This window comes from Hypanus sabinus, chromosome 4 (assembly GCF_030144855.1).
Source record: "Hypanus sabinus isolate sHypSab1 chromosome 4, sHypSab1.hap1, whole genome shotgun sequence".
Lineage (NCBI taxonomy): Eukaryota > Metazoa > Chordata > Chondrichthyes > Myliobatiformes > Dasyatidae > Hypanus > Hypanus sabinus.
Window position 1 is genome coordinate 108,493,651 of NC_082709.1, and position 14,501 is coordinate 108,508,151.

The window sequence follows — 14,501 nt, forward strand, 5'->3', positions numbered from 1 at the left end:
CCAGCATTTTGAGAGAGTTCCATTTCTCCACCTATACCTGCAACTGATCAATATCCAACTGTCTTCTTTGATAATCTTCTGCACTGTCCACACCACCACTATTCACCCAGGTCATTTATATACATCACAAACAGCAGAGGTTCCAGGACAGACCCCTGTAAAACACAGAAACAGGCCTCCAGCTAGAACAAGACCCTTCGACCACGAACTTCTGCCAGATCTAAATCCAAATGGAAATTCATCATGGATCTTATGCATTTTTATCTTCTGGATGAGCCCCCCCCCCAAGAGGGACTCATCTAACCCTTTTCTAAAATCCGGTTTTCCTGCTCCCAAGAATTCTCTCCAGTAACTTCCTTACCACAGACGAGACTCACCAGTGTACAGTTTCCAGGATATTCCCTGGTTCCCTTCTTGAGTAATATATCAACATAAGATATTCAACAGTCCTCAATATTGCCTGTGGCTAGAGTGGACATGAAGACATTGGTCAAGGCCACAGCAATTTCTTCTCTTGCCCCTCTCAAAAACCTGCAGTACATCCCATCAGGCCCTGGGAACATATCCACCTTAATGCTCTTTAAGGAACCCAATACTACCTCCTCCTTTACCACAAAATGCCCTGGCATACAGGTGGCCCCCGTTTTTTGAACGTTCACTTTATGACACCTCACTGTTATGAAAGACCTACATTAGCTATCTGTTCTCGCTAACAGAAGGTGTTTTCACTGTTATGAAAAAAGGCAGCGCGCGCGCCAAGCAGCCAGGCTCCTCACCCGGAACTGCATTCTAACCGCCATTGCTTATACATGTGCCCCTAAGCATCTTTGCTGTATGTCGATTTATTTTGTGCATCCATTAGCAAGATGAATTATAAGGTATTGGAAGAGCCTAAGAGCTTGTAAGGGTGTTACACTTAGCATAAAACTAAACATAATTAAGCATTTTGATCGTGGTGAACAAAGTAAGGACACTATCCACGCACAGTATTGAACTTGCCTGCGTCCACCATTCGCACTATTTATACGCAGAGAGAAAGAATTTTGGAAGCTGCCGATGTTACTGTTGGTCCTGCTCGTAGCAAAGTGGTCTCTCTTAGTCGGCATCCAATAATGGATAAAATGGAAAGTCTATTGCTTGAGTGGATTGATGGGTGTACAAAGCGTGGTATCCGTTATCTTATACTTAAGGAGAAATCAGTCTTTTTAATAAGCTGAAACAGAAAGCACTGGAAGACGGTGTTGAAAGTTTTGCGGAAGTGGGATTTAAAGGTAGTCATTGGTGGTTTGATCAGTTTCTGAGGCGAGGGCAGCTTCATAGTTTAAAGTTTATTGGAGAGAGTGCTTCAGCTGATACTGAAGCTGCCAAAAAGTTCCCAGCAGAATTTAAGAAAATAATTACAAAAGGTGGTTATTCATATAAGCAAGTGTTTAACTGTGACGAAACTGCAACTTGTTGGAAAAAATTGCCAAAGACGACATTTATTTCGATAGAAGAAAAGCAGGCTAAGAGGCACAAGGCATCGAAGGACTGGTTTACCCTAATGCCTATTATTAACGCCACTGGTGATGTCCTTAAGCCTTTACTAGTGTACCATTCAGAAAATCCAAGGGCACTTAAAGGTGTTGATAAGAAAACACTTCCCATTGTGTTCCGTTCACATCCAAGTGGTTGGAATACCCAAGTGCTTTTTTCTGAGTACATGAGTGGATACATTAGTCCTTTTGTTGAAAAATACTGTAGAGAAAATAACCTCTATAATATGTGTCTTGTGATTGTTGATAATTGCGCTGCTTATCCACCTGGCTTTACTGAGTATGGTGGTAACATTCGTGTTGCATTCTTACCGCCGAATACGACGTCACTGCTGCAGCCATGTGACCAAGGCCTAATAGCCATAATCAAGGCTTACTATACGCAAAATGTGATGCATTTTATTCTAAGTGTCATTGATAGAGGTGGCAACTCCGAAGCATCTTTGCGAGAGATCTGGAAAGAGTACAATATAAAACTGGCAATCGCCAACATTGGAGATGCTCTCAATAGACTAACAGTCTCGATGAGAAATGACATTTGGAGGAAACTATGTCCCGAAGCAGTGAACAATTTTAAAGGCTTTGAACCATCAACAATAAATATGGCATAATGAATTTGGCTAAGGAGGCTGGATTTGTGGAAGTTGACAAAGGTGATGTTGAAGAGGTTTTGGCATCCCATGACCAAGAACTGACAGATGAAGAGCTGATACAATTGCAAGAGGAAAGGATAACAATCGAAACCAAACGCAGTAGCAAACGGCCCAAAAGTGAAGTCGTCCAGGAACTGAACGTGAAGCAATTGCGTGAGATTTTCGCTGCGAATGACAACGCTGCAATGATTGCAGAAAAGTAGGACTTTAATTTTGGAAGGGTACGTAGGTTTAGGGCATAATTGCAGGATGGTTTGAGTGCTTACAAAGACCTGTATGATAGAAAAATGCGCGAGGCTAAGTAATCAAGCATACTGGCGTTTTTCAAGCCTTCCACATCAGCCACAGCAGATGATGAAGCTTGATATTTGACATCGAGGCAGGCAGACATAGAAGGTGGTGACCTGCCTGCCCTGATGGAAATGGAGAATGAGATGACACCCCAGTCTCCTCTACCTCCCACCACCCCAACCTCTAACGACTCAGCCTAACACACCATCAGTGTGCTGTCTTCCCAATTCCAGTAAGTGAAACTACACTGTACATACATTATTTCTACTTTGTATAGGCTGTGTATTTTTATGTGTTACTTGGTTTGATTTGGCAGCTTCATAGCTTAAAGGTTACTGGAGAGAGTGCTTCTGCTGAGAGCACTCGTGCCGTGTGCTTCTGCCAAGAGTGCTTGCTTGAGATTTTCGCTACGCTAGACAGTGCTGCAACGATTGCAGAAAAGTATTTCTACTTTATATAGGCTGTGTATTTATCATATTGTTCCTGCATTTACTATATGTTACTGTTATTATAGGTTTTATGTCTTATTTGGCATGATTTGGTAGGTTATTTTTTGGGTTTGCGAACGCTCACAAATAAATGGTATTTGCTGCTTCACTTTACGACATTCCGGCTTACGAACCGTTTCACAGGAACGCTCTACCTTTGGATAGCGGGGGGGAAACCTGGGTACTAATATGCTTGGCACTGATCTCCTTATCCTTCACATCCTTTTCCATGGTAAACACTGATGTAAAACACTCAGTAAAGACCCCATCCACATTCTCTGCATCCAGGTAAATCACATTGCCCCCCACCGTGGTTACCCTCTTGCTCATGATGTATGTATAGAATTCTCTCTCTAATCCTACTTGTCAAGGACATTTCATGAACCTAACAGCTTTCCTAATACCCTTTTGAATTCTTTATAAACCTCAAGGGCTCTGTTTGATTAAAGTTCCTCAGCTTTACATATACTTTTTCTTCTTGACTAAATTCACCACTTCTCTTGACATCCAAAGTTCTTTTACCTTACTTTTCTTGTCCCTCCTTCTGGCTGGAACAGTATGCTGCACAGCTGGTCTTTAAACACCCCATGTCAAATGTGGACAGCTGTTCCCAATTAACTTTCCTATTCCTGCCGAATACTCTTGGAGTTAGCCCTGCTCCAATTTAATACACTCTCACAAGATCCATACTTCTCTTACCTACAGCTACCTTAAAACTTAGGGAGCAATGGTCAGTCTTACTAACTGTCTGCCCACTGAAAGGTCAGTCACCTGGAAAGGCTCATTACTCAACACAAGGTCCAGTATAGTACAGCAACTCCTTTGTTGGACTATTTACATACTATTTAAGAAACCCTCACCTAACAAATTCTGCCCCATCTAAACCTCATGCACTCAAAGATTCCCAGTCTACATTAGGGAAGTTGAAGCCCCCATGACAATATCCCTAATTTTTTTTTTTAACACTTTGCCTGCATATCTTCTGCATATCCTCAATGTCCCAGTGACTAATGGTAATGTAGTACCATCCCAGAGTAATTGCACCCTTCCTAAATGAGTTGAGTTCTTCCTAAATGTTCTCCATTATGTTCTTCTGAGTGCAGCTCTGATATTGTCCTTGATTAGTAGTGAAACTCTGACTTCTTTTAGCTTTCCTAAAACACTGAAACCCTGGGACATTAAGCACCTATTCCTGTAGCACTCTCTGTCAAGTCTCTGGAATGGCCACAACATCATAGCTCCATGTACTGATCCATACTCTAAGCTCATCAACTTTACCCATATTATTCCAAACATTAAAATACACACACCTCAAACACTCCCTCCCATATGTTACTTTACTCCTGCCTGTTTTTACTAGCCCCGATATCTACCTTTCTTACCAACTCTCCACTGTCTGACATGGTGCTCTGGTCTCCATTCCACTGCCAAACTAGCGTAAATCCTCCTGAGTAACACTGTGAACCTCCCAGCCAGGACAGTGATTTCACTCCAGTTTAGGTACAACATGTTTCTCTTATACAAGTCACATCTGCCACAGAAAAGGTTCCAATGATCCAAGAAACTGAAAACCTGCCCCTGCACCTGTTCCACAGCCAATAATTCGTCTGTACCATCATCCTGTTCCTCCTCCCTGATTAGCCTGTGGCACTGTGAATAATCCAGTGATTACCACCTTGCAGGTCCTGCTCTTTCGCCTCTTTCCTTACTCCCTATATTCATTCTACAGGACCTCTTTCCCCCTCTGTACCTATGTCATTGGTGCCAATGTGCACCACCACCTCTGGCTGCTCAGTCTCTCTCCTGAGAATATACTGCAGCTGCTCCGAGTCATCCTGGACCCTAGCACCTGGGAGGCAACACACCATCCTGATGTCTTTTTACTGGCCACAGAACCTTCTGTCGGTCTCCATAACTATCATATTTCCTATCACTATCGCTCTGCCTGTCTTTATTCTCCCTGCTGAGCCTCAGAGCCTGCCACAGTGCCACTGGTTTGGATGTCATTGCTGTGCTCTAATGGGTAATTTCACCCACCCACCGCCACAGCCAAGGGTATACTTGTTGCTGTGAGGAATGGCCACAGGGAAATACCGTACTGACTGCTTACTCCATTTACTTCTCCTGGTGGCCACTCATCTTCCATCTAAAGCCTGAAGTCTGGGTGTGACCACGTCAGTGAAAGTTACATCTGAGGTTTTCAGCCTCCGCGATGGTCCCCAGTCTATCCACCTCCGGCTCCTTGACCTTGTCAGGAGCTGAAGTTGGATGCACTTCCTGCAGATGTAGTCATCAGAGAGACCGTTGAGTACCCTGTAATCCCACAGGAGGAACATTCCATTACCTTAAGCACCATCCTACCTGCACTTGTTACACCTTTGTCTCTAACTTCTCAAGCTTAGGTTCTACAATCAAATGAGTGATTCCAAGTGACTCAGCACCCTTAGTCTGACAAGTGGCAAATTCTTCAGCGAGAACAGGCAGAGACTGTGCCTGAATGCTACCATATTTTTACAGAATCTCTGCATGGACAGCTTCATCTTCTGAGATACAGCAGACAGAACCTAACATTGTGTAATCAGCAGCAAATATTCCCCACTTGTGACAGAAATCAAATAAAGGTCATTGATGATGGCCCAGGGATCAGTTGCAGCAAAGTCTTCAGCCTGAGATGATTAACCCAATAGGTGCAAGGCTCTTTTTCAGCCAATGGTGAGTTTTTCCTTTGGTCATTGACTTGTATTACCAGGATTCATTGACATAACACTCATTGAAATTCTGCCTCGATATCAAGGGCAGGCACTGTCATACCTCCAAAATTCAGTTCTTTAATCCTCATTGGCTGTAATAGGTTCTGGTACCAAGCAGGCATGCGAGAACGAAACTCGGCTTTATTGGCAAATAGTGCCTCATGATATACTGTCAAAGAGACCTGGCATTATTTTGATGACTAATAGAAGACTCCTTGGCATAACTCTGTGTTTTCTAGTAAGGGATAAACCAGGACAATTTCCCACACTGGCACTTAATATTGAAGTAGTTTTTGAAACATCTTCAGCCGTTTGTCAGCCCTACACTCCTTGTAGAATTCAGTGTCCTCAGCAATTTCTTGTTATATGGAGTGAATCCAGTTGGCGGAAGGCAGGTTTCTGTATTAATGGAGCATCAGCAAGATGCCTGTATGGCTCATCATCCACCTTCTACTTCTGTCTAAAGATGACTGCAAATATCCTGGTTGCTAATACTCAGTCTTTGAGGATGTGGATGTTCATGGTGAACACTCCTTCTGAAAATACTTAATTATGAATTACTATGACTGTGCAATAAAAGTTGAAAGCCTTTTATCTATGATGAGATTTCTTAGTTTCCTCTGTTGAAAGCAAACTTGACTGTTTTGATTTTATGTTGCAACTTCACCCAGTTGGAAGTTCATCTGCAGGAACACATGCTCTTCTCAGGTAGATTTCCTGGCTTATTAGCAAAAATATGCATAAAATGATTAAATTCAAACTGTACTATCAAATGACACATCCAAACAAAGGTACAGGTGTCCCCCACTTTTACAAAGGTAGAGCGTTCCAATGAAACCTTTCTTAAGCTGAAATGGCGTAAAGCAAAGAACCATTAATTTATATGGGAAAAATTTTCATAAAAGCAAAAATCCTCTTTATAATGCGAAAACAGGTTACTAATGTAGGTATTATGTAAAAGCAAAGGGGCGTAAAATGAACATTCATAAAGCAGGAGATACCCGTCCTAAAAAATGGATGGAAGGAAAATGAGGAAGTGATATTTCAAACTGGGAATGAAGGAAATGAACACAGACAGACATACTTTATTGATCCCGTGGGAAATTGGGTACATGTCCGAATGTAAATATTTCCAGTGCTAAAAACCAGAATAAAACTCTCTCCACCAGCATGTTAGAGAGGGTACAGCTTTGATTGTTACTGTGAAAGAAAAAAAACAAATAACTTGAGTTAGAAAAGTAAGAAAACTAGTTGACTTCAGATGTGGAACAAACCAGTACTGAAGGATTGTAATAATAAACCATCTTACAAATTTAGGAATAGATTCAAGGTAGATCAATAATAATTTTATGCTGGCACCAATGGAAGTCTAAGTTAAACACACTAAGCTGAAAAGCAACTTCACAAGAAGTCTGCCAATTGCCTGGAGGAAGGTTCATGCATGGCCCACTCCAGACAATAGTCAAATCATTATTGTGCATGGGTAGACAATATGCAATGGCAGTTTGCATTTTCTGTAAACATACTGAGGTACTTCAAAACAATTCACTAGCAAATAGTGAACTGACAACTGTACAGGTGGTTTCTCCACATCTGGCACTGGTTTGAAATACAGCTTTTAACTGGCTATCTAAAAAATCAGTTTCATCCCTTCTTCAGAAAGCAAATACCAAAATACATCAGCTGAATGTTACTTTTGATAACATTGTTGGCACATTCCAGGTACTTGTTATATTTAGATTAGCTTTATGAACATAGCAACTGGAAGGTACTTAGTGTAGACAGGTACAAAACAGATGTCTGAAACACTCCTTAGAACAAAAAAAATCATTTTAAAAACTTCACTTGAAACTGCAAACTGCTAAATCACCAACTCTTTTTTGAGAGGAAGAAGGTGGTTCTCCCTTTCTTCTACATGATACTCAGCAACTAAAATACTTCAGGCCAATTTGTATAGCTGAGTTCTCAATAATGATTATTCAGTAACTGGCTGTCAAAGTCCAACAGGAAACTGTCAAAGTCCAACAGGAAACTGTCAAATATATTAAACTCAAAGCTTTATTTTGCTTTTCAAGTTACTCAACCAAACATTTCCATCTCTTCACTACTGCAGATTTACAGAAATGTGGTACAGTGAGAAGATCTCTTTGTAAGTTTGCCAATTTACTTTGATAAATTTCTGCAACCTTAGCACACAGTTCCTAAAATGTGGGGTCACTTAGGTTTATGTTAGTCCTGGATCTATACTCCTGTTGAAAGGCAGGTAAAGCAGATTGCAAGCCACACACCTAGAAGCTGAACTTCTCATTTCAAACCCACTCAAATCTATTAGACCAGTTGCCAATGTGGTCTGTGAGTAGCCATATCTTTCCAGGCAATTATGTTAATATAAGACGATAGCTATGAATCAAACCTTGCAAACTACTGTCTGCCCACTGTAGAACAGTCAGCACCCTACATCTCCAATACATGCTCCAAACTTGCTGCCTAATTCAATGGTTGCCTTAGAGCAATGGTAGTTATTATCTAACAAAGCAAATTCATTCATTGCAGCAGTCTTATTCAGCAGCAAGTGTACAATGGAAAACAGAAAATCTAATTTAGTTGGTAAAAATGAAATGCAGATTACAAGGTTTGGGATCAGTAGCATGTGGAAGCTGAAAATTGTGGGGAGGGCGAGATACAAAGAAGTTACATTTTGGACAGTGCTTTGTAAACTGCTGAAGAAAATGTCTCATACTAATAGCTAATCAGCAATGTTGAGCATTAAAAGATGCAAACTTTACCCTACTTTCATAACTAAAACCAAATACAAAAGTTTGTTCACTTTCATGAAGGCAATATGTACACCAAAGGTGATAAATGTAATCTTTCAGCTGTAATCTATTTACATTTTCACTGAACAATGTTTACTTTAAGATAGCACCATCAGCCTGACTTGTCAAAAATATGTAACACCATCACATTAAGATATTTTAACATTAATTATATGTGAATAACCTGTATTTGTATTACTTGCTGTTAAAAACAAAGACTAGCACTCAGTTGCTAAGATTTGGATACCTCAGCTGACACTCCACTATCTTGTATAAGAAAATGCTACATTGCCTATTGGATCAACAAACAACTACAATGCCAAGTAAACTGGCTTTTCTGCTCAATACAAACAAGTCACGACTCCCATAGAATGTTCTTCTGCCCTGGTTTCTTACAGCCAGAACTAAAGTATCTACTACCCACACCACACTCATTTAATTTGATGACATTTACACAGACTGATGACTCCACCCCCCCCCCAACAAAAGTGGCAGCACGACTTGTACTTATGTCCTGTTCAAAAGGGTTTAAACTAATTTGCCAGGGGGGTGGTAACCAGAGTGATAGCGCTGAGGATGCGGCAGTTGGTTAACAAACAGAGGTGGTGTGTAGTGAGGCTGCCAGCAAGGAAAGAGCAAAATTGCAGTCAACTGGATGAGTTGCAATGTTAAAAGCGGACAAAAAGGAAAAGACTGTAGGTGTTATATTTGAATGTGTGCAGTATAGCGAATAAGGTAGTTGAACTTGTAGAACAGTTAGATTGGCATGAATGACATCATGGGCATCACTGAATCATGGCTGAAAGAAGATTGTAACTGGGAGCTTAATGTCCAAGGATACACCTACCAAGGACAGGTAGGAAGGCAGGTGTGGGTAGGAGTGTGGGGGACAGCTCTGTTGGTAAAAAGAATCATTAGAAAGAGCAGATAGGATCGGAAGGTTGTGGGTAGAGCTGCAAGGGTAAAAAGATCCTGATAGGAGTTATATACAGACCCTCCAAACAGTAGTAAAAAAAATGTGCTCTACAAACTACAATGGGAGACAGAAAATGCATGTCAAAAGGGCAATGCTACAATAATTACAATTTCAATGCGCAGGTAGATTGGGAATATCAGATTGGTGCTGGATCCTCAGAGGAGGAATTTCAAAAATGCCTACAAGATAGCTTTTTAGAGCAGTTCGTGGTTAAGCCCACTAGGGGATCAGCTATTTTGGATTGGGTGTTGTGCAATGAACCGGAATTGATTAGAGGACTTCAGGTAAAGGAACCTTTAGGAGCCAGTGATCACAATATGACAGAAGTCACCCTGTAATTTGAGGAAAAGCTCAAGTCAGATGTATCAGAATTACAGTGGAGTAAAGGGAATTGAGAGAGGGGCTGGCCAAAATTGAGTAGAAAGGAACATTAGCAGGGATGACGGCAGAACAGCAATAGCTGTTCGGAAGGCACAGGATATATACACGTCTAAGAGGAAGTAGTATTCCAAAGGCAGGATGATACAACCTTGCCTGAAGCCAACATAAAAGCCAAAGGGAACACATACAATACAGCAAAAGTTAGTGGGAAATTGGAGGATTGGGAAACTTCAAAAAAAACAGAAAACTAAAAAGTCATAAAGGAGAAAAAGATGGAATTCAAAGGTAAACTAGCCAAATAATATTAAGGAGGATACCAAATGTTTCTTCAGATATATAAAGTGTAAAAGAAAGGCAGGAGTACAGTGCTTCTTGGAGATGAGAATGGATATCAGACCACTGGAAAACAATGCCGAGGAGGCAGTGATGGTGGACAAGGAAATGGCGATTGAACTGTACCAATATTTTCTAACATTCATCAATGTGGAAGACACCAGCAATATGCCAGAAGTTCAAGAATGTCAGGGCAGAAGTGTGTGAAGTTGTCATTATGAGGGAGAAGGTTCTTAGGAAACTGAAAGGTCTGAAGTTAGATAAGTCACCTGGACCAAATGGTCTACAGCCCAGGGTTCTTAAGGAGATAGCTGAAGAGATAGTGGAGGCATTAGCAATGATCGTTCAAGAATCAATTGATCCTGGCTTGCTTCGGAAGGAATGAAAATTGCAAATGTCACTCCAGTCTTCAAGAAAGGAAGAGAAGCAGAAGGAAGGAAATTATAGACCAGTTAGTCTAACCTCAATGATTAGGAAGATGTTGGAATCAATTAAGGATGTGGTTTCAGGGTACTTGGAGGCACATGATAAAATAGGTCGTAATTAGCATGGTTTTCTTAAGGGAAAATCTTGCCTGACAAATCTGTTCAATCTCTTTGATACATAAATGAGAATCAGTGGAAGTTGTGTTCGGAAGGCCTTTGACAAGGTACCACATGTGAGGTTGATTAACGAGCTCATGGTATTACAGGAGAGATAACAGCATGGACCAGCATTGGCAGATTGGCAGGAGGCAAAGAGTAGGAATAAAGGGAACCTGCTCAGGTTGGTTTCTAACGGTTTTCCACAGGGGTTTGTGTTGGGGCCATTTTTTTGTATGTTATATGTCAATGATTTGGATGACAGAATTGATGGCTTTGTAGCCGTTTGCAGACGATATGAAGCTAGGCTGACGGAAGGGTAGTTTTGAGGAAGAGGCTACAAAAGCCCTTAGATAAGGAGAATGGGCAAAGATGTGACAGATGGAATACAATGTCAGGGAGTGTATTGCCAAGCACTTTGGAAGAAGAAATAAAATTGCAGACTATTTTCTAAACAGAAAATTCAAAAATTTGAGGTGCAACGGGACTTAGGAATCCTTGTGCAGGATTGCCTAAAGGTTGATTTTCAAGTTTAGTTGGGGGTGAGGAAGGTAAACTTGATATTAGAATAAAAAACCGAGGCTTTATAAAGCATTGGTGAAGATTCACTTGGACTATTGTGAGCAGTTTCAGCCCCTTATCTAACAAACGATGTGCTGACGTTGGAGAGGGTTCACGAAAATGATTCCGGGATTAAAAGTCTTGTTATAAAAGGAGTGTTAAATGGCTCTGTGCCTGTACTCACTGGAATTCAGAAGAATGAGAGGTGACTTTTTAAAGTAAGGAGGAAAGCAGCAGAAAAGAAATTATAGACCAGTAAGCCTGACCTCAGTGGTAGGGAAGATGTTTGAGTCAATTGTTAAGGATGAGATTATGGAGTACTTGGTGTCACAGAATAAGGTAGGACAAATTCAGCATGGTTTCCTTCAGGGAAAATCTTGCCTGACAAACCTGTTGGAATTTTAGAGATTACACATAGGATAGATAAAGGGGATGCAGTGGGTGTTGAATATTTGGACTTTCAGAAGGCCTTTGACAAGATGCCACATGAGGCTGCTTTTTAAGGTATTACAGGAAAGTAATTGGCATGCTTAGAGCAAAAAAATCCTTTTCTGGTTGGCTGCCAGTGAGTAGCGGTGTTCCACAGAGGTCTGTGTTGGGACTGCTTTCTTTTGTGCTGTATATCAATTATTTAGATGATGGAATAGATGGGTTTGTTGCCAAGATTGCAGATGATACAATAGTGGAGGGCAGGTAGTGTTGAGGAAACAGGTAGGCTGCAGAAGGACGTAGACAGATTAGGAGAACGGGCAAGAAAGTGGCAAATGAAATACAATGTTGGAAAATGCATGGTCATGCACTTGGTAGCAGAAATAAATGTGCAGACTATTTTCTTAACAGGGAGGAAATCCAAAAATCTGAGATACAAAGGGACTTGGGAGCCCTCATGCAGAACACCCTAAAGGTTAACTTGCACGTAGAGTCAGTGGTGAGGAAGGCAAATGCAATGTTGGCATTCATTTCAAGATATCTAGAATATCAGAGCAGGGATGTGATGCTGAGGCATTATAAGGCACTGGAGCGGCCTCACCTTGAGTACTGTGAACAGTTTAGGGCTCCTCATCTGAAAAAAGACATGTTGGCATTGAAGGAGGTTCAGAGGAGGTTTCACAAGGAATATTCCGGGACTGAAAGGGCCATCATACAAGGAGCATTTCAATGGCTCAGGGTCTGTACTCACTGGAATTTAGAAGGGTTTGGGGCGAGGGGGGATGGGACAGAAATCTCATGAAACCTTTCAGATGTTGAAAGGCCCAGACAGAGTAGGGAAAGGATGTTTCCCATGGTGGGGGAGTCTAGGACAAGAGGGCACAACCTCAGAATAGAAGGATGTCCATTTAAGTTAGACATGTGGAGTAATTTATTTAGCCAGAGTGCTGAATTTATGGAATTTATTACCACAGGAAGTTGTGGAGGCCAGGTCATTGTGTGTATTTAAGGCACAGACTGATACATTCATGATTGGAGACAGCATCAAAGGTTACAGGGAGAAGGCCGGGGAGTGGGGCTGCGGAGGATCAGCCATGATTGAATAGTGGAGCAGACTCAATGGGCCAAATGGCCTAATTCTACTCCTATATCTTATGGTCTTAACATTTCATTGAAACCTTTTGAATGTTGAAAGGCCTCAATAGTGTGGATGTGGAGAGGATTTTCTTCCCCCTATGGCTGGAGAGTCTAAGATCAGAGGAGACAGTCACAGAATAGAGGGGTAGTAGCAGTGTGCTACACGCAGCGCTGCAATAGCGACACGGAGTCGGTGAGCTGCAGTTACAAAAGAGGTTTATTCAAACCTCCCCGGGCGGGAATGCTGTAGGGGGCACGTATTCACAGTCCCGTCCCCCATGCGGGCTTTTCCCCTTGCTGGTGAAGGAGGCTTGGCGCCCTCTTTGGGACCTGCCTCAATGCCAGCGCGCACCGCTTTGTGAGCCGGTTCGAGTGCGCTGGGAAGTGGGTCGCCACAGGGTATCCTTTTAGAACAGAGATGAGGAGGAACTTCTTTAACCAGAGAGTGGTGAATCTGTGGAATTTATAGCCACAGACGACTGTGTAGGACAAGACATTGGATATATTTAAGGTAGAGGTTGATAGATTCTTGATTAGTCAAGGCATGAAAGGATATGGGAGAAAGCAGGAGATTTAGGGCTGGGAGGGAAAATGGATCGGCCACAATGAAATAGCAGTACAGACTCAATAGGCCAAATGGCCTAATTCTGCTCCTATATCTTATGTTTTTTTTTATCCCCCACAAGTAGATGTAGCCCATCTTGTACTTCATGGCTGTTCTGGTGTTCAATATTAAGACGACTTTTTGAAATCAGTCCCATTCTCCTGTACTGTCGTAATATCCTGGATTTCTGTAGTAGTACATAACAACATACTAAACTTCACCAAGAATGTCATCGGTGGCTCAACCTCCACTGTCCCTTGAGCAGAGAATTCAATTGAGAAGCAATTTGTGATCGCCTTTGTTCCAACTTGGCCACAACCCCTTATTATTTTAAGCATCCTTAGTTGTCACAACATAGAAGGGATCCAGTCAACTCCATGCCTGCACCACCCTCACACGCAATCCCATTGGTCTAACTGCCCCCTCATCTTATTCTTCTGTTGCCATGCAACATTTTATTTTACATACTCAACTCCCCATTTTGATTCTTTTGCCATTTACAAACAAGGGACAGCTTACAGTCAATTAACCTATCAGCATGTAGGTGGGATGCCAAGAAAAACATACAAATACTTGACAGACGGCACACAAGGTCAGACTGAAACTGTACTAACTCCAGTGCCATGCCTGTGTGACAGACCCCCGATTCTCGATAACCCAGAGAAATCAGTATCACAGCAATAACCCCGTCAAGATCGTTAACAGTTTCGTAAGTTCCAATCATCTCCTTATTCCAATGTCTAGAGTACAGGCTTAATCTAAGCCATGACCAACAAATCCAAGGGACTATTCCTCTCATACTCAATTATAAGTCAAATTGAGGACACACAGTGGCACTGGGTTAATCTGTATAGAAATAAGGAATTTACAAAGTGATACAGGCCAGTTAAATCAGCTGGCAATGATTTAGCAGGCAAGAGTCTACTGTGGGGAAAAGTAGGGTTAACTACTTTGGTAGGAAGAATG

At 41.7% G+C, this 14,501-nt stretch overlaps 1 protein-coding gene across 3 annotated transcripts in view; it reads right to left on the reverse strand.

The window, feature by feature from the left end:
- tsc22d1 (TSC22 domain family, member 1) overlaps window positions 1–14,501 on the reverse strand; it is a 285,022-nt gene that overhangs the window by 175,552 nt on the left and 94,969 nt on the right. The gene's annotated exons all lie outside the window — the stretch shown is intronic.